Here is a 21,356-nt window from a genome sequence, read left to right as displayed (position 1 = left end):
TTTATTCTCTCAGTCCCCCATCTGGGTCATTCTCTTGTTTGCAAGAGATTGACCAATTCAGTAAAGGCTAGCAACCCAGATCTTCAGCACTTTGATATTATCTAGTTGTCTCCATGATCAACTATATTATGAGATCTTCTTGACCTTTTTGTCTTTTTCTTTTTTTACATTCTATTGTTTTGAGATTTACCAAAATTCTTGACTTTTTTGTTGTTGTATCATGATAGCAATCACCTAATGAAAGAACAGCTACACAGAAGCATTTAAGACCCTGCATAGAATGCAGTGGACCAGCACCATGGCAGCTATGACCAAAACAAGAGTAATTGTCCCTGCAAAATGCTACAGAACCAGGAATTCTAACTGCCTAACCCAGACTAAGAGAGAAATTGACCATAGATCATGAGAATCAACCTTAGAATAATAGTTATCTCTTTTTCATAAGGAAACATGAGATACAGAGTCTGCTATACCTAGCTTGTTTCATTGATCCAAACATAGCAAGAAGTATTAGCAATAACACAGATACTACCATGAGTAGCCCACAAGAAATCTACAGAAATGTGAATGTCTATCATTACTTGCACTACTGAATTGAGACTGATCTGTATTTTATGTAGGGAAGAGATGATGGGATTAATAACTTCTTCCAGAATTAGTGATAACTTTCTTGCAGTTTTTCCTATTTGTATAATTTCCACCATTCAGAACATTGCTGTGATTATTCACAGAAAGAACAAGTCAGTAATGCCCCCAGGTGAGTGCCTGGGTAATCAAGAGTGGCCTCATTTTGGAGCTCATGTCTGAGGTCAAATTTCCAACCTAGATTTATAGAACTAGTGCCTTTGTGTACAGAAAGTCTTTGAATACCATTCCTAAAATTTATGCAATATTAGTCTTAGACAAATAGGACCAACTGTCCTGGCCACAAAGGATACAGTATGCAGCAGGGGAACATGGAGAGACAAGAAAAAATAAGTTGCTCATGAGGTGAGGTCAGAACCAAGGCCACGTCCATTAGCCGGGATACATATTTGGAGCTGTTAGTCCCTTCCAGGTGGCAATTAGTTGGCCCATCACTCTTATAAGAGTTGTTCATTTGCATTTAGAATTACCTATTGCCTGGTGAATTGATTATATTAATTGATTCTTTTTCTAGGATAGAGGGACACTTAGAAAGTCATACGTTGTTTTAATGTCATTTGTTTATGTAGTTGCCAGTGGAAATGCCATTGGCTATAATTCTTTATAGTCTTGCTTGGTAAGACTGAAATTGTCCAGAGATTTTTGTCAAGGAGGCCTGGTAATGGGTGGTGTGATAGTGTGAAACATGGCAGTCTTCTCTTACCTCTTGTTTTGCTTTCTGTGGTTTCAGTAATTTGAGGTCAACTTTGGTCTAAAAATATTAATTGGAAAATTCCAAAAATAAACAATTCATAAGTTTTAAATTGCGAGCTATTCTGAGTAACTTGATGAAATCTCATGCAGTCCCACTCTGTCCCACCCAGGGGTTGAATTGTACACACTGTAGATGCTACCCACCTGTTAGTCACTTAGGAGCCATCATGGTTATCAGAGCTACTACTGCAGTATCACAGTGCTTATGTTTAAATAACTCTTATTTTACTTGATAATGGCCCCAAAGGACAAGAGTAGTGATGTGGGCATGTTGTTACAATTGTTTTATTTTATTGGTTATTGTTGTTAATCTCTTAATGTGCCCAATACATGTTAAACTTTATCATAGTTATGTATATATAAGAAAAAACATAGTAAATATAGGGTTTGGTACTATCCAAGGTTTCAGACATGCCCTGAGAGTCTTGGAACATATCCCCCACAGATAAAGGAGTACTACCCTATATATTTGGTCTTCATCCCCATTTTCTGGCATGCAACTCCTAAAATCCTTGTAATCTCCAAAGTGATGGTGTCTTTTTGTATTCTGAGTTGGCTGTTGGCTGGCAGCTCCTACGTAACTTCAGGATGTGGTCTGGTCACAGAAAAAACCAAAGCAGGATTAAAGGGTTGGAACTTTCCTCCAAATCTCTGGGGTGCAAAGAGGGGCTGAATATTAAGCTGATCACCAATGGCCAATGATTCAGTTAATCATGCTTATGTAATGGAACTAAGCTTCCTTAGAAACCCAAAAGGACTGGGTGCAGAGAGTTTCTGGATAGCTGGATATGTGTAGATTCTTGGAGGGTGGCACAAGAAGAGAGAGCATCAAAGCTCTGCATCCCTTTCCCCATACCTTGCCCTATCCATCTCTTCATCTGATGTTTACAATAAACCAGTAAATGTATTTCCCTCAGTTCTGTGAGCCACTCTAGCAAATTAACCAAACCCAACAAGGGGGTCATGGGAGCTCCAATTTAAAGGTCTGTTGGAAACACAGGTAAAACAACCTGGGACTTGCAGTTGGCATCTGAAGTTGGGGGCAGCAGTCTTGGGGATTGAGTGCTCAACCTGTGGGATCTGATGCTGTCTACAGGTAGATACTGTCAGAACTGAGTTGAATTATAGGATATTCAATTGGTGTCCACTAGAGGATTACTTGCTTGGTGTGTAGGGGAAACCGACACACACCTGGTGTCAGAAGTGTTGTGTGACAATGTGAGACTATAGAAGGAAGAAACTAAGTTTGTTTTTCACACATCCACTCGAATGGCATATCCAGCCATCAGTATGATTGAGGACAATGGATAATGTTTAAGATCATCTAAGTATGGAAATAGATTATGTTCTGACCTAGCCTGGGCATGATTGCTCACACCTGTGCTCCCAGCACTTTGGGAGGCTGAGCTGGCAGGATAACTTGAGATCAGGGGTTTAAGACCACCTGAGCAACATAGCAGACCAGATCTCTACAAAAAAATATTTTTAGAAAGATTATGTTCTGACCTAAATATTATGGTAAATAGGAAAGAAAATAGAAATGGAACCATATAAGTGGATGACAACCAGAGTTTCATAGAAAATGAGAAGAATGATTATAAGCAAGCAGAAAAAAACAAAACAGGAATTAGGCAAGCGTCTTGGCCCAGTGTGTTGGGTCCACTATCCAAGGTCATCTGTCATTCCGAAAGTCTTATGTCAATTATCTACCTCTGAAGATTAACTGCTTCTAGAGGATCTATCTATGAGAATATTTAGTTTGAGTTTTCCCATTAGAATTGTCTTCCAATTGGTAGAATTCTTTCTTTGTTTTGTTTTTAATTTTTTTTTTTATTTCAGCATATTATGGGGGTACAGATGTTTAGGTGACGCATATTGATTGCCTTTGCCCTATGCGAATGAGAGCTTCAAGCATGTCCATCCCCCGGATGGTGCGCACCACACCTGTTAGATGTGTTTACCCATCCCCTCTTCCCACAATTGGGTAGAATTCTGAATTGCTTCTTTAGTTATGAAACATGAACCCAAGCTTTGACTCCCTGAACTTTCATTGCTGTATTTGTTGTCAATAGTATCTGACAAGGTCTCCTCTGTGAAAGTTGATCATACAAATTGGGTCATTTTTGTCACACTCAACCAAAACTGACAGGAGAAGACAGGGAGAAAAAAAACCATTCAGGACACATTACATTGCTCTAGAAATGTAGGTCTCTGCAAATTTGGCTGTTGAAACTTCCTATTGTAAGCTGACACCAGTTTTATCTACAACTGCTGAGATAACTTACTGCAATTCTAGGACTAATGTTGCCCACCTCCATCACTCACCAATCAGAGCTTGCCAGCTCCCCAGAGGTTTACTGGTGTCAGTGAACTTTATCAAGAACAGTAGATAGCAGTTCCCTTTTTAACAAAATCTCAAACTTCTTAGTGTTCTTTGGACATACTAAAGACTACTCAGTCTATGTGTATGCTGCAAATTGCAATTCCTTTTTCCCAAATAAAACATTAAACGTAGAAATTCATTACTACATTTTTATTTTTTACTTCGACACTTCCAATAAGATTCAAGAGCAGTTTTTCTGTTGTCTCTTCCAATAGACATAACCTCCTGGTTGGAGATCATGAAGAGGCAGATGTTGTGGGAAGGCAACCTTAACCAGTCGGCGATAAGACTGGGTATGTTATACGAGTCCCTTGCAGTATTTCACTGCGTCTGCATGCATCAGGGCAGACTCGTATTAAAGAGGAAATCCCTAAATGCATGTGACTTCCAGTTACTAGTTCTAAGGGGATAATCAGTGTGCTGCTGAGAGAGCGAATCATATGGCCATGAGGGCTAGCAGGAGCGCTGACAGCCAGGGGAGCTCAAGTCTTGCTAATTTTAATGTGAAGGTAATGTTGGTCCTTTTAACATTTCCAGAAGATTCTGGAAAAAGGACTGTTTAGTTTTATAATAGTTTCTGTAAGGTGTGTGTCTTAGTCATTTGATATACAAGTTGTTATGCCCTAGGTTGGAAACACAAATCAAGCAACTTTTTTAGTAACTGTGAAGGCTATAGTTTTTCAGCAAGGAAGTATTTCAAACCATCTTGAAATAGATATACAATAATTAAGACATATTCAAACCCCATGGAGGGTGGAAGCTGAGTGAAATGCACGTAAACGTGTTCAGAGGACGGTTAGGCTTTGTTTCTGGCTGCGGTCCAGCTTTACAGGGTTATGTTACATTGTTAACAGTGACCCATGACCTAAAAATAGCCTTGCCTGCCTCCTCAAAATTTGTTGATTTAAGACAGTTACCAGTTTGTCTATATTACCGTATTAGTTTCCTATGACTAGTGTAACAAAATACCACAAACCAGGTCTTTTAAAATAACAGAAATTCACTGTCTCACAGCTTGGGAGGCCAAGTCTGAAATCCAGGTGTCAGCAGGCCTGAGCTCTGTCTGAAACCAGTAGAGGAGTCCTTCCTTACCCTGTCCTAGGTTCTGGGGCTTTGCTGGCAATCTTTGGCATTCCTTGGCTTGTAGATGATCACTCCAACCCTTTATTTTCACATGGCATTCCCTCACGTCTCCATCTTCTCATGGCCATGTTCTTTAATGAAACTAGTCTCATTGGATTAGGGGCCCACCCTATTCCAGAACGACCTTATCTTAACTAGTTACATCTGCAGTGACGCTGTTTCTAAACACGGTCACATTCTGAGGTACTGGGGGTTTGTACTTCAACATATCTTTTTGGGGGCTACACAATCCAACCCATAACAGCCACAGTGATTGGTTTCCTGGAGAAATATAGCAAATGTCCGTTTGATATCATCCACTGCCCACAAGTAACCATCTTGTGAGGAAGCCAGAGAGGCTGTGGGTGAAGGGTAGAACCAGATTTTTTCCATTCTTCCTTTTCAAAGTCAAAGTTGACTCATTGATATTTTATAATAGCCTCTTTGAATCCCTCCAGAGACCACTCCTTTGAACATTTATATAAGATAATGACTTTGGTTAAGGCTTCTTGTTTGGAATAAACTTCTGTTAGAATATTTTCTTCAGTTTCCATATTATCTTTTTTTCGTATGGACCTCAAACTTTAAAAAGCCAACTATCTAGAAAGAGAGTGCATCTAATATTTGCTTTACATTTTCATGGGAGTTCCAGCAAAAGTGACCAACTGCCTTCGTCTCTAAAGCATACAAAAGTCATGCGCTGCTTCATGCTAGGTGTTGTTTACCATCTGGTCTTTAGCTAATGAATGCTCTAGTAGGTAAAATAAATTCTGTCATATGAGTTGATTTTACTTCATATAGAGCACTATTTTCCAATGCAGAGCCTAAATTAGTGGCAATATATCCCACTTGATAATCTCCAATATCAGTTTTGAAGTATGATTTACCAACAAATAACATTGGGTCGGAGTTCACAATGAGAGTGAGTTATAAAAAGCTTCTTAACTGAAGTCTGACAGTCATGAGGTTCCCCCTCTTCTGGTTGGGGTAAAAGAGGGGAGGATTTAGGTATTGCATCAGTGAATAGGGAAGTATAGTATAAGTGAAGAGGGAGAGGTAACGGAATCTCATAAGAAGTTAGTCAGCTGTTTGAAAAGTGTTGTGTGCTCTCTGTCAGTAGCAATGTCTACACTGCCTGAGGAATCATGATGTCAAGTAGAAAGCCTGGGAATAGTTCTACAGAAACATCAGCAAATTTTGCAGTGGAAGCTGTTGCCCTAAGACTAGGACTATAAGTCTTTACAACTGGTTCCAGAGTGAGGCTATAGTAAGTGATGGGTTTTTGATGGTTTTCATGAAATTGAGTTAAAGGACAGGGCTTATCCCGATCACTCATGCATAATGACAAAGTGGCTTTTTATAGTCAGGGGTGCCTAAAGGAGGCTGTTGAAGAGCCTCCTTGTGGTTACAGAATTTATATTTTAGCCAGCAGAAGAGAGGATCTCTTACTGAGGACTTGGCCAATTCATTAAAAGGTATTTCAAGCTCAGAAAAATGTAGCATCCATTGTCTGCAATATTTAGTTAAACCTAGAAATTCTCTAAATTCTCATTTTGTGAGGCATCTAGGATAAATTCCAATAGTCTTTAGTCTACCAGAGGAGAGTGTTTTACCATCTTTAGATAGATTATGTCCTAATTAAAGAACTGTGGTTTGAAAAAATTGTAATTTATCTTTTGAAACTTCATGTCTCTTTTCTGCTAAGGCTGAGAGCAAGTAAATGGAATCCTTTCCACCAGTTTCCTTGCTCTCTAAGAAAAGGGGGAAATCATCTGGTCATGTACATACTGCATCAAAACTGACTCACAAGTAAAATTTAGTTCTTCTAAGTCTTGATTGAGAACTTGGGAAAAATAAGAGGGAGCCTCAGTGAACCCCTGGGGCATGAACTGTCCAGGGGTATTGTTGTTCATCCACCCCCAGGTGAAGGCCTAGGTATTGACTGTCCTGATCTAGAAGCACACAGAAAACTGCTTGAGCAAAAGAAAAGAAACCCAATACAGTGAAGCAGGTGGCTTTGAGCAAAATTAATGACAGAGTGGGATTCTGTATAGGTACTACTGGGAAGCAAGACATAACAATTTTGTTGATTTTCCTGAGATCATGAACAAATGAATAATACTCTTTTTTTTTTTTTCGGCATATTATGGGGGTACAGATTTTAAAGTTTAATAAATGCCCTTCCCCCCCTCCCCCCAAAAGTCTGAGTCTCCAGCATGACCATCCCTCAGATGGTGCGCCTATCACTCGTTATGTATGTATATCCCTGCCCCCTCTCCCCCCTTCCCCAATACTCTATTACTGTAGTACCTATGTGTCCACTTAGGTGCTACTCAGTTAATACCAGTTTGCTGGAGAATATATCTGGTGCTTGTTTTTCCATTCTTGGGATACTTCACTTAGTAATATGGGTTCCAGCTCTAACCAGGAAAATATAAGATGTGCTATATCACCATTGTTTCTTAGAGCTGAATAGTACTCCATGGTATACATATACCACATTTTATTAATCCATTCTTGAATTGATGGGCACTTGGGCTGTTTCCACAGCCTTGCGATTATGAATTGTGCTGCTATGAACATTCGAGTGCAGGTGTCTTTTTTGTAGAGTGTCATTGGATCATTTGGGTAGATGCCCAGCAATGGGATTGCTGGATCAAATGGTAGATTCACTTGTATCGCTTTAAGGTATCTCCATATTGCTTTCCACAGAGGTTGAACTAGTTTGCAGTCCCACCAGCAGTGTAGGAGTGTTCCTCTCTCTCCACATCCACGCCAGCATTTGTTATTTGGAGACTTGTTGATAAAGGCCATTCTCACTGGAGTTAAGTGATATCTCATTGTAGTTTTGATTTGCATTTCCCTGATGATTAGGGATGGTGAGCATTTTTTCATATGTTTGTTGGCCATTCTTCTGTCTTCTTTAGAAAAGTTTCTGTTCATGTCCTTTGCCCACTTTTTAATAGGGTTATTTGATTTTTTCTTGCTGATTTTCGTGAGTTCTAAGTATATTCTAGTTATCAGCCCTTTATCAGATACGTAGGATGCAAAAATTTTCTCCCATTCTGTAGGTTGTCTGTTTACTTTCATGACTGTTTCTTTGGCTGTGCAGAAGCTTTGTAGTTTGATCATGTCCCATTTATTTATTTTTGTTGCTGCTTTGATTGCCTTTGGGGATTTCTTCATAAACTCTTTGCCTAGGCCGATGTCTAGGAGAGTGTTTCCAACATTTTCCTCTAGAATTCTAATGGTTTCATACCTGAGATTTAAGTCTGTTATCCAGCGTGAGTTGATTTTTGTGAGAGGTGAAAGGTGTGGGTCCTGTTTTAACCTTCTACAAGTGGCTATCCAGTTTTCCCAGCACCATTTATTGAAAAGGGATTCTTTTCTCTGGCTGAATGGATAAGAAAATACAGGCCAAGTATATGCTGTCTTCAGGAAACACATCTAACCTGCAAGGATGCATATAGACTAAAAGTAAAAGGGTGGAGATCAGTATTCCAGGCAAGTGGAAGCCAAAAGAAGGCTGGTGTGGCTGTTCTAATTACAGACGATTTAGTTTTTAAACCAACAAAAGTAGTGAAAGACAAAGAGGGTCATTACATAATGGTGAAGGGCACAGTTCAACAAGAAGAGATAACAATTTTAAATATTTATGCACCCAACTTAGGTGCACCCAGTTTCATAAAGCAAACCTTACTGGATCTAAGCAAATGGATTAATACCAACTCCATAATCACTGGAGATTTCAATACCCCACTGACGGCTCAAGACAGATCCTCCAAACAGAAAATTAATAAAGAAATAATGGACTTAAACAAAACTCTAGAACAATTGGGTCTGACTGACATCTACAGGACATTCTACCCCAAATCCACTGAATACACGTTCTTCTCATCAGCTCACGGGACATTCTCTAAGATTGACCATATCCTAGGACACAAAGTAAACCTAAAGAAATTAAAAAAAAAAAATGAATAATACTCTTATCTGTGTAATTTCTTCACTGGCAGGATGGGAGTGGTGCAAGGGCTCGGGCAAGGTACTATGCCTTTGGATATAAGGCCTTCACCTATAGTTTTGAGTTCCTCCTTTACTCCTGGTTTCAAGGTATAACAGGGAAGTTTGATGATGATTTGGCAGGATATTTATAAACTTTAATAGGTTCTGCTCCAATTATTTTTCCCATAAAAGTGGAATTTATTTTTAGTCCATAGAGTGTTAGATAGAGTGTCAAGATCTTTATCTGGGGGTATATATCAAATATAATGAAGAGGCGGAAGTATATCCAGAGAACACATCACTGTAAATAGAGGAGTCCTCAGGAAACTCAAGACATATTCCGTCTGGTGTGCATTTACTATAACAATTCCATTTGGAAATTAACTCACTCTTTATTAAATTTGCAGTGGTTTTATAACAGAGCAGGGAGAAATGCTTTTTAAGTCAAGTTCCCAAGGGTTACAGTTAAGGGCTAGGAGACAGAGGAAATCTGTGGGTTATTTCAAATACCTGCTACCTGTTTACTATGAGGAAAATGTTGAATAAAGTTGGCAGGAATAAATGTAGAAAAAGTCATGCCCATATTACCCGGAATTGCTAAGGTTGACCACCTATATTTATGGTTAATTCACCTTGAATGTTTAATTGTAAGGATATTGGGCACCCTCATTGATCTGGATTAAGAGATTTTTATTTGTCATGGCTTCATTTATGTAAAATCAATCATTTTTCCAGTGTCTCTTCTGTTTATAATATCCTCAGATACCCTGTTCTATAGGTTGTCCACTCAATTGTTTGATGTACAGGGCCATAAGTTTATTTTGGGTCCTGTGTTGTTATTGTTGTAAGGCTCTTTAAAAATGTTTGCCAGGTATTGTAGGTCATGTTAAGGTGGCTATTTCCAATTCTAATTTTTATCTAATTAGGTTCAATTTCAGGTTTAATTCCATTGACAAAAAAAGAGCCACTGTTATATTGGCACCTCTTTAACGTTCACATATTGTCAGAAGATATTTTCTAGTCTATTCTGAAATTCTCCTATAATTTTTCGTTATTTGTATGATTAAGTGGTGGTCCATTCAATTTTTATTAGAAATGTTTCAGGTAAGGCTTTTAGGATATGTTGCCCTACTTTTTGACCCTCACATTTATTATGGAAAGAAAAATCCTGTATCTGTCCTGGTCAATCCAACTGGCTTTTGCCATCCCAGTATTTAATGTCTGAGGATCCACAAACAGAAGTACAAGTTGATATAGTTCAGGTAACTCTGAGTTGTATACACCCCAAAGAATTTTGAATTGTTTTGTAATCCTTAATCATAGCTTTTAATTCAGCTGGAGTTCAAGGTCTAAATTCTACTGTTGCTTGCATATCTGGCTTGTTGGAGAGATGGATCTTTTGGAATCTTAGGAGAGTCATGGGGAGGAGGTGGGGCCCATGAAAGGGGGGAGAAGTCCATGGAGGTGTTAAAGGAGAGAAATCAGAAGGTTGGGGGAAGAAGAGTTGGATATCTGAAGTTAACTGGAGGACAAGTTGGGGGAAGATTTGCTAGGCAAATGAGTCTAGTTTGCTATTGTTTAAGTTTTTCATATTGGTCAAAGCTTTGGCCAAAGAATATTTAAGTGAAGCCATGTTTGAATCAGAATTTCATTTGGAAACCTATGCATGTGAATCCAAAACTGCTGCTCACTGGCTTTGAGAAATTTTATTGTCTTTCTTTTCTAAGTGTCTTTAAAATGAACAATTTGTTCAAGTCAAGTGTTTTCCAGAGTGGCCACTAAAGGCCCAAATCATTTTTGGTAAAGAGATAGACTTAAATACTAGGATTGTAACAGGGTTCATAAAAGAAATGACAGTTTTTCCTGCAGAAAGAGGGGATTTACACTTAGGTAATCCCATGAGAACTGGCAAAAGTACGTTGGAAGTGATGTTTGTGCACTTGGTGTCTCAGGCCCCCAGCCTGGGAGTTGGTAAGCTCCAAATGCAGACTTGGCAGCTTGTGCCCACAGGCAGGTGGAAAACCAGAAAGAATGTTGCCTCTAACCCATGCTAAGGAGAGGCAAAGCTATAAAATGCAACCAAAATGTTTGTACTCTCATATTTTCTTGAAATAGAAGAAGAAGGAGAAGGAGAAGGAGAAGGAGAAGGACAAGGAGCGTCATCCAATCTTGTTGGTGACTGACAGGAGAGTTTTTCCAGATGGAAGCTGGTTTGGTAAGAATGGCAGTTCACTAATCTATCAGGCCAGCTTAAGCACCAGGCTTATAGTACCAATGCCTGTGTTCTACATCATAATTCTCCTTCTTACAACAAACAACTTTAGATTTAGACAGTACCTCTCAAAACAGAAGCACAAGAGAGAGCAAAAAGGGATGAAAGGTAATGGCCTTATTCCACCAAGGATGCCAAATATTAGTAAATGGGAATCAATAGCAAACCTGAAGTACTAAGCTGAAAGTGAATAACCAAGGGCCTCCTACAAAGAGAGCAGAGTTTCAGTCCAGCGTTGACTTACTGTGTCAACACAGCCTTGACAAGCCACAAGAAGCCAGGCATGAAAGGCCTCCATAGATACTGCCCCTCATCAGAGTCTGGGGGCCACGGTGCTGAGCAGTTCAGAATGTGTTTTAGTGGAGCCTCCAGGAAAATTACAGCAATAAACAAAACAACCCAAATGAAAACAAGTTATTTATTTGTCTAGCAAGCATGCTAGAGAAAGGGAGGCAGTCACCGTCATTTTTGTTTGGCCGAGACTCAAAGACTCAGGAGAATGGGAAAGCTTTATAGTAAAAAAACAAAAAAAAGTGTGGCTTTGGTAGGAGGTTGTTGTTACCAAGAATCTGGGGGCAGGCCACGCAGAATCCTGGAGTCTTACATGATTGATTGGCGAGGGTATTTGGCTTTCTCTGGTTGGTCCCAAGTTGGAAGCAGGGGCCAAATTAGGGGAGATGGCAGTCATTGCTCACGCTCTGATTGGGGCAAATAGCTGCAGAATTTGTTGTTCACCTTCCTGAACCCAATGCTTCCCAGAACAGTTGCAGTGGTTGTGGGTCAGAGTTCCACTGTCACACATGGTCTGGCCACTCTCTGTTTTAATATCCAATTTCTCATTACTAAAAGGTGCACAAATGGCCAGGCTTCTCACTTCCGCTCTCCATGCGAGAGCTCCATGTGGAGATTTTTGCATTGCACTGTTGTAAAAAAGGCAACTCCATTGATCCAGTGTCAATCCTGACACTACGAATGATAAATGTGGCAGCCGTTTCCTTTTGTGGCTGATCTTTTCACTGACCCTTACCTTTGTGCTTTCTCCATGACTGGGTGTCTTCCCTCAGCCCTCTTATCTGAAGTCACCTCATCTCTCAGGGATTTTCAGCACCATCCATCAGCCAGGCATGTTGACTTTCTGTCTTCACTGACCATTTTTATTGACTTTGCTTCTTCTGGCCTTTCCAATGTGCCTCAGCCTTTACTGTCCTACTAATTAGTTTAGTAGTGATTACAGCACCAGTCTTGAGAGCAACACATTGTTTTTTCTTATCTCGGAGCATTTTTTTCTCTTTGTCTGGAAGCATCACCCTATGGCTGTGCTGATTCATGTCACTGACAACAGATCAATATTCTAAATCTGGTCCCAGGATTCCCATCTATAATCCTGCCACACAAGATTGGGGAAAAGACTCACTTGATTAAGATCTCATACTCTCTCCTACCTTGGCTGCTTTTTCTCTTACAGGAGAAAGAGTTTTCCCAAAACTCTACATGAAGTGATATTTAGTTAGCCCACTTAACTTAGTTTTATATACGGTGCGCAAACTTTACATACAATTTTAATATGGCTTTGTCCTTCTTTCTTTGTTTTTAGTTTTTCACTGAATTTTATATGACTTAGAATATTTAAGCTAAATAATTCAGCATAGTTGGAAAATATACCAAATTATTATTTGTTATTGTCTCATTCAGGCACCAAAATCTACCAAAATGAATTTATTAAAGGTTAGAACTTTTATTAAATACCATCATCATTCCTGTAAAATAAAATTGATCCACAGGAATTCTACGAGGAAGGTTGTTTGAAGTTTATTATTTAGATTAGCAATTATTCTAAGTAGTGATCTCAAAATTAGAGTAATTCTAATTTCCCCTTTAGGAATAGATGTCAATAATTAATTATGGTAAAAATCAAAATGAAGGTACAGACTTTTATTCTGTGTTGAATACCAAATATTTTATTAGGGAGTGATTTTCTCTGTGTGTGTGTGTGTGATATTCTCTAAAACACTTGAATGAAGATATAAAGTATAAATCTGGAGACATTTTTTTTCCAGTGGAAATTACCAAAATAGAATGTATGATTGATTGGAGAGTTATATTTCCTTTGCAAGCCATAATATAGATAATAAATATTATTATTATTATTATTTCAGCATATTATGGGGGTACAAATGTTAAGGTTATAAATTTCCTATGCTCCCCTTCTCTGCTCAAGTCAGAGCTTCAAGCCTGACCATCCCCTAAATGTTACACATCTCACTCATTATCTTTGTATATACCCATCCCCTCCACCGCCCTCCATCCTGCCCGACAACCGATAAATGTTATTCCTATATGTCCACTTAGGTGTTGATCCGTTAATACCAATTTGGTGGTGAGTACATGTGGTGGTTGTTTTTCCATTCTTGAGATACTTCACTTAGTAGAATGGGTTCCAGCTCCATCCAGGAAAATACAAGAGGTGCTATATCACCATTGTTTCTTAAAGCTGACTAATACTCCATGTTATAGTGTCATGGCCCGATTGTAGGACGGGGGATGACACATAAAGACATAGACATAAGACACAGACAGACAGAGTTGGCTGCAGTCCCAGAAAAATAAAGTACACAGACACAGAGACAGTTGAAGATTGCAGCAGCTTAAAGTGCCAGTCGTTTTATTTTTATACAGTTTGATTGGGCAAGTGTCCCGCAGTTATTTTCTCATGCCAGCTACTTTTCCAGGTATGTTTTGGTACGTGACTTCCCATGGGCAATAGCACCTGCTTTTCCGGTCATAGCACTAGGTTGTCCTTTAAATGTTTACATTCTCTCTTTACTGTCTGCCTCCGCATGCAGGTTAACAGACAACCTTAGCTCAAGTGCGAAACCACAGGTCCTTGGCCATCTGCAACATCTGCCACTGCATGTAGGGCACCAGACAACCTTGGCTCGCATGCGGGCCACAGGTTCTTGGTCATTTGCCCGAAGGAATGGTTCTCTCAGCCAATCAACAAGTCATGTCCTGCTTATTGTGGGAATGAGCAATGGGCTCCTGTTCTGCTGACTTTGGGTCTCGGCCAATCTGACCCAAGGACAGCTCACTTTAGTATAGATATACCACATTTTATTAATCCACTCATGAATTGATGGGCCCTTGGGTTGTTTCCACACCCTTGCAGTTGTGAATTGTGCTGCTATAAACATTCGAGTGCAGGTGTCTTTTCATAAAGTGACTTTTGATCTTTTGGGTAGGTGCCCAGTAGTGGAATTGCTGGATCAAATGGTAGATCTACTTGTATTGCTTCAAAGTATCTCCATATTGCTTTCCACAGAGGTTGAACTAATTTGCAGTCCCACCAGCAGTGTAGGAGCGTTCCTACCTCTCCGCATCCATGCCAACATTTATTGCTTGGGGGACTTCTTGATAAAGGCCATTCTCACTGGAGATAAGTGATATCTCATTGCAGTTTTGATTTGCATTTCCTTGTGATTAGAGATGTTGGGCATTTTTTCATATGTTTGTTGGCTATTATGCTGTCTTTTGAAAAATTTTTGTTCATGTCCTTTGCCCACTTTTTTTTTTCTTTTTTCTTTTTTTTTTTTTTGAGACAGAGTCTCGCTTTCTTGCCTAAGCTAGAGTGAGTGCCGTGGCGTCAGCCTAGCTCACAGCAACCTCAAACTCCTGGGCTCAAGCGATCCTGCTGCCTCAGCCTCCCGAGTAGCTGGGACTACAGGCACGAGCCACCATGCCCGGCTGATTTTTTTTTATATTATATATATTAGTTGGCCAATTAATTTCTTTCTATTTTTATGGTAGAGACGGGGTCTCGCTCAGGCTGGTTTTGAACTCCTGACCTTGAGCAATCCGCCCGTCTCGGCCTCCCAGAGTGCTAGGATTACAGGCGTGAGCCACCGCGCCCGGCCGTTTGCCCACTTTTGATAATGTTGTTTGATTTTTCCTTGCTGATTTTCCTGAGTTCTAAATAAATTCTAGTTATCAGCCCTTTATTGGATGTGTAGCTTGTGAAAATTTTCTCCCATTTGTGGGTTGTCTGTTTGCTCTCTTGACAGTTTCTTTGGCTGTGCAGAAGCTTTTTAATTTCATCAGGTCTCATTTATTTATTTTTGTTGCTGCTATGATTGCCTATGGAGTCTTCATAAATTCTTTGCCTAGGCCAATGTCTAGAAGATTATTTCCAATGTTTTCCTCTAGAATTCTAATAGTTTCACACCTAATGTTCAAGTCTTTTACCCAGCATGTTCAAGTCTTTTATGCAGTTGATTTTTGTGAGAGGTGAAAGATGTGGGTCCTGTTTCAAGTCTTCTACATGTGGCTATCCAGTTTTTTCAGCACCATTTATTGAATAAGGATTCTTTTCCCCAGTGTATGTTTTTGTCTGATTTGTTGAAGATTAGTTGGCTATATGAGGATGGTTTTATATCTGGGTTCTCTGTTCTGTTCCACTGGTCAATGTCCCTGTTCTTGTGCCAGTCACAAGCTGTTTTAATGACTGTAGCCTTATAGTATAGTTTGAAGTCTGGTAAATTGATACCTCCTATTTTGTTTTTATTGCCTAGGATTGACTTTGCTATACGATGTCTTCTCTGGTTCCATACGAAGCGTAAAACTATTTTTTCTAAATCTGTGAAAAATGATGGTGGTATTTTAATAGGGATTGTGTTGACTCTGTAGGTCACTTTGGGTAGTACAGACATTTTAACAATGTTGATTCTGCCGACCCATGAGCATAGTATATTCTTCCACCTGTTTACATCCTCTGCTATTGCCTTCTTCAGTGTTTCATAGTTCTCCCTGTAGAGGTCTTTTACCTCCTTGGTTAAATATATTCCTAGGTACTTTATTTTCCTTGTTGCCATTTTGAAGGGAATTGAGTCTTTGATTTGGTTCTCACTTTTACTGTTGTTGGTGTATATGAATGCCTCTGATTTTTGTGTATTGATTTTGTATCCTAAGACTTTACCAAATTAATTTATCAATTCAAGGAGTCTCTTGGTTGAATCCGTGGGGTTTTCTAGGTATAATATGTCATCAGCAAAGAGTAAGTTTGATCTCTTCTGCTCCCATACGGACACCCTGAATTCCGCTCTCTTGTCTGATTGTCTGATTGCTGTAGCAAGGACTTCCAACACTATGTTGAATAGAAGTGGAGGTAGTGGGCAACCTTGTCTTATTCCAGTTCTAAGTGGGAATGCTTTGAATTTGTCCCCATTCAGTATGATATTGGCTGTGGTCATATATGGCTTGTATCATATTTAGGTAAGCCCCATCTATGCCTATTTTATTGAGCATTCTTATAAAAAGGTGTTGAATTTTGTCAAGTGCTTTTTCCGCGTCTATTGAGAGGATCGCATGGACTTTGTTTTTGCTTCTGTTTATATGGTGAATTACATTTATAGATTTGTGTATATTGAACCATCCCTGCATCCCTTGGATGAAGCCCACTGGGTTGTGATGAATTATTTTCTTGAAAAGCACCTGGATTCTATTGGCTAGGATTTTGTTGAGAATTTTTGCATCTATATTCATAAGAGATATTGGTCTGTAGTTTTCTTTCTTGGTTGCATCCTTTCCTGGTTTTGGTATCTGGTTTATGTTCACTTTATAAAATAGTTGAGGAGGATTCCATCCTTCTTGATGTTGTGGAATAATTTTTGCAGGATAGGCACCAGTTCTTATTTGTAGGTGTGGTAATATTCGGGTGTGAAACCATCTGGTCCAGGACTTTTCTATTTAGGAAGATTTTTTATTGCTGTTTCAATTTCAGTACTTGATATTGGTCTGTTCAGGAATTCTGTTTCTTCCTGTGTGAGCCTCGGGAGGCTGTGTGTTTCTAAGAATTTTTCCATTTCCTCCATGTTTTTCAGTTTGTGTGCATAGAGGTTTTTGTAGAATTCATAAATTATGACTTGTATCTCTGTGGCATCAGTTGTAATTTCTCCTTTATTGTTCCTGATGGAGCTTATTAGGGATTTTTCTTTTCTGCTTTTCATTAGTCTAGGCAATGGTTTGTCAATTTTGTTTATTTTTTTCAAAGAACCAACTTTTTGTTTTGTTAATCTACCATATAGTTTCACTGTTGTCAATTTCGTTCAGTTCTCATTTGATCTTAATGATATCACTTCTTCTGCTGGGTTTGGGTCAGTCTGTTCTTTTTCCAGCTCTTTGAGATGATTCATTAGGTTGTCTATTTGTGATCTTTTTGACTTTTGGATATAGGCATTTGTGGAAATAAACTTTCCTCTCAGGACTGCTTTAGCTGTGCCCCACAGGCTTTGGTAACTTGTGTCTCCTTTGTCATTTAGTTCAAAGAATCTTTTGATTTCCATCTTGATTTCCTCATTTATGAAGTGATCATTCAGCAGAAGATTGTTTATTTTCCATGACTTTGTGTAGAAATGAGAACTCCTGTTAGGATTGATTTCTACATTTATTCCATTGAGGTCTGAAAAGATATGTGGTATAATTTCTATTTTTTTAAATTGTTTGAGACAGGTTTGTTTCCTAGGATATGGTCAATCTTAGAGAATGACCCATGTGGTGATGAGAAGAACATATACTTAGTGGTTTTAGGGTAGAATGTTCTGTAAATGTCAGTCAGGCCCATTAGTTGTAGAGTCTGTTTAATTCCATTAATTCTTTATTGATTTTCTGTTTGGAGGATCTGTCCTGGCTGTCAGTGGGGTGTTAAAGTCTCCGACTATTATGGTGTTGTTGTTTATCCATTTGTTTAGATCAAGTAGAGTTTGCTTTATGAATCTGGGTGCACCAAGGTTGGGTGTATATATATTTAGAATTGTTATGTCTTCTTGTTGAACTGTTCCCTTCACCATTATATAGTGACCTTTTGTGTCTTTTATTACTTTTTTTGATTTAAAAACCAAGTTATCTGTAATCAGCACCACCACGCCAGCTTTCTTTTGGCTTCCATTTGCTTGTAATATTGTTCTCTACCCCTTTACCTTTAGTCTAACTGCATCCTTGCAGGTTAGATGTGTTTCCTGAAGGCAAGAGATACTTGGCTTGTGTTTTTTTATCCATTTGGCCAGCCTATGTCTCTTGAGTGGGGAGTTCAAGCCATTCACATTTATTGAGATAACTGATTGTTGGGGCAGATTTCTGTTCAGTATGTTGGGTTGAACTTTGTTGCTTTGTTTTCTCTCTTGAGCCATTGTGGTATCTGGGCTTTGTTCTTTAGCTTTGAGTAGATTTACATTCGTGTTTATTGTGCTGATCCGTGTGTAACACTGTTTTGAGTACTTCTTGAAGGGTTGGTCTTGTCTTGGTGAATTCCCTCAGTCTTTGCTTATCTGAGAATGTCTTGATTTCTCCTCCGTATACAAAACTTAGTTTTGTAGGGAATAAGATTCTAGGCTGGGCATTATTCTGTTTCAGAAGAGTGAGAATGGGTCTCCAGTCTCTCCTTGCTTGTAAAGTTTCAGTAGAGAAGTCTAGTGTTATTCAGATTGGCTTTCCTTTGTATATTACTTGCTTCTTTTATCTTACAGCTTAGAAGGGCCTCTTTAGTTGATATTTTGGTCAGTCTGATGACTGCATGTCGTGACGTCTTTGTGTTTGCATTGAATCTACCAGGGGTCCTTTGAGTTTCTTAAACTTGTATCTGGAGATTTTTAACAAGGCCTGGGAAATTTTCATCTATTATATCTTCAAATAGCTTGTCCAACTCTTGAGTGTTTTCTTCTTCCCCTCTGGTAACCCTATGACCCTCCCATTTGATTTCTTTACATAATCTCACATCTCTTGTAGGCTTTGCTCTTTTCTCTTGTTTCTCTGCGCTATGTCTGTGACTGATTTATTTAATTGGAAGGTGTTTTCTTTAGTCCCTGAGATTCTTTCTTCTGTTCAAGCTACCCTGTTCTTTAGGCTTTCAACTATGTTTTGTAGTTCCCTGAATTGATTCTTCATTTCCAGGAGTTTGGTTAGACTTTTCTTCATTGTTTCAATTTCTTTAGCGAATTTTTGTTCCAGGTCCTGGAATCATTTTGCATTTTCTTTGTGTTGGTTATTGAGTTGTTCTTGAAAGTTGAATTTTCTTACATCCACATTCGAAATTCCTCTTCTGTCATTTTAGAGGTCTGATTTTGGTTCGTGTCCATTTCTAAGGGGTTGGTGCTCCTCTTTGAGGGTGTGTTTTCTATTTGGTTCTTCATATTTCTAGAGTTCCTTTGTTGATTTCTTCCCATCTGGATCAGTTGTTGCTTCTTGCTTTTAGATTTTGTTTGGGTATTGACATGCCCTGTTTAGTCTCTGAACTGGTAGGTGGTGTTTGTGGGTAAGATTCGACTACACTCTGTATGATGAGTCAGTAGGTGCTGTGAAAAGGGTGTGCAGAATATCCTCCCTGGCAGTTGTTGGCGCTTGCTCAGAGGAGCAGGCTGTACTGTTGTTTGGGGGTTTGTATCCTGTTTGTTGCCTCAGGTGGTGGGTGGCGCCCTGGGACTTCCAGGTGTGTCCCTATTCTCCACCTCAGTGAGGGCTGGTCTGGGAGTGAGTCTGGGTGGAGCTCCATTGGGTAAGCCTGTCCTCAGACACCACAAATGCTGTTAGCAGGGGTCAAAGTTCTGTTCTCTGCTTTTGGGAAAAGCTGTCGTGGAGGGGCTAGAATGGCTCCACTCAGTCAGAAAGTCTGCGTGTGAGGGTGGTGCCATCTGAGACCCATAGTCTGTAGCAGGCCTCATTCCTTTCCAGCCTCCCCAAATCTGCGGCTTCTCCTGGGCCTCTGCCATCAGGGCAGACCTCACACCACCGGTCTCCCCTGGCTGTGATGCGGACCGGTAGGTTCCCTGTGCATGGTCCCACCTGGGCCGGTCACATGGTCCTCCTTTGTGAGGAAGGTTGCCCTCAACTATGCTGATCTTCCCCTAAAGGCACACACACCTCAGTAGACTGTTCATGAATATCTCTTCTGTGCCCCTGAGAATTTGAGCCCTGGGTGCATGGGATCTGATCAGCAGGTCTGACCTCTGGGCCTCAGAATTCAATCCCTGACCTCACCAGGGAGAGGAGTGCCAGTCCTAATTCACCCACAGGGAGTCCAAGCCTGAAGCTGCCTCTCAGCTTCAGGGTCAGCCCCGTTCTCCTGGACTCACCCAGCCAGCAGCACCTGGGAGGGCTGGTGGGTAGGGAACTCCCTGTCTGAGTACCCCACAGTCAGCTGAAGGGCAACAAAAAGGAAGGTCCCATTCCCTGGAGATGACTCCGGCTGGTGGCTATATTGTCTCTCTCGGCAGCCTTGGATTGGGAAGGGGGAGGTGAGAATGAAGCAATATGGCGCCTGCAGCACGGCTGGGGTCTGTGCACAGGGAGGTGCCGTGTCCGCTAAAGGCTTTCTGCTCACTGGCGGTGGCCGTCTCTAGGCTGGTGTCTGCAGGTCTCTCCAACCACTTGGGAGCCTGCCAGCAGTCCGAGATGCAAGGGAGGGGACAGTTAACCACTCCACCTACCCTTGTTGCTCATCTCCAAGCTTCCCAGGAGGTCTCTTCTTTCAGTTCTCCTCGGCAACCTCCTCCCGGGGAGTCTCCCGTAGTCTCCCGTACTCCTCCTTCCGACCCTTGTCCTTTGTATGCTCGTCTGCTTCCTTCTTTCTTCTGATTTCTTCTAGAATCTGTCTTTTTTGCAGAGACACTCTGTCTGGTGGTGTTTCTTGTCCACCATCTTTGTTCCTATATATTATTATTTTTAAAAAGTTACTATTTTGAAAAGTCATTGCTGAAAGCCCTAAATCTGTGAGCATTTGCTCTACAAAAGTTTTTGTTGTAAGCAATGGAGGAAAGTCGCCCAACTTATGCAAATGACAAGAGCTGTGACTGCCGCCTGTCAATTCTTAAATAAAACAATAATGAGATAAAGAATGGATATTTTTTCTACCCTTATCTTTTTGAAAAAGAGCACTTGTTAATAAAACTCTTCTGGTAAAATTAAAACTGAGGAAAACATGTTTCTGTCCTCAAGTATACTTTTTAAAAATAAAGCATAATCAGGGATTCTGTAATCTCTACCTCTAACAGAAAGCTGGCTTTATATGTTAATGAAGTGGGCAGTGTCCTATACAATGTGATTCTAACAGCGCCAGAATATATGTCCTGCCTCTAAATAACTTTCTCCCTTCTAACTCCAATATCCTAAATTTTATTGAGTGACTCTTTCGTGTCC

At 40.0% G+C, this 21,356-nt stretch overlaps 1 long non-coding RNA gene across 1 annotated transcript in view; it reads left to right on the top strand.

The window, feature by feature from the left end:
- The window catches only part of LOC142874357 (uncharacterized), a 39,399-nt gene that overhangs the window by 7,085 nt on the left and 10,958 nt on the right, over positions 1–21,356 (top strand). The window contains exon 2 of the long non-coding RNA XR_012922169.1: positions 3,997–4,074. This is a non-coding gene — a long non-coding RNA (uncharacterized LOC142874357). The remainder of the gene's footprint in view (positions 1–3,996; positions 4,075–21,356) is intronic.

Source organism: Microcebus murinus, chromosome 12 (assembly GCF_040939455.1).
Source record: "Microcebus murinus isolate Inina chromosome 12, M.murinus_Inina_mat1.0, whole genome shotgun sequence".
Lineage (NCBI taxonomy): Eukaryota > Metazoa > Chordata > Mammalia > Primates > Cheirogaleidae > Microcebus > Microcebus murinus.
Note: the sequence above shows the minus strand (reverse complement) of the source record. Positions and strands in the feature narration are given on the sequence as shown.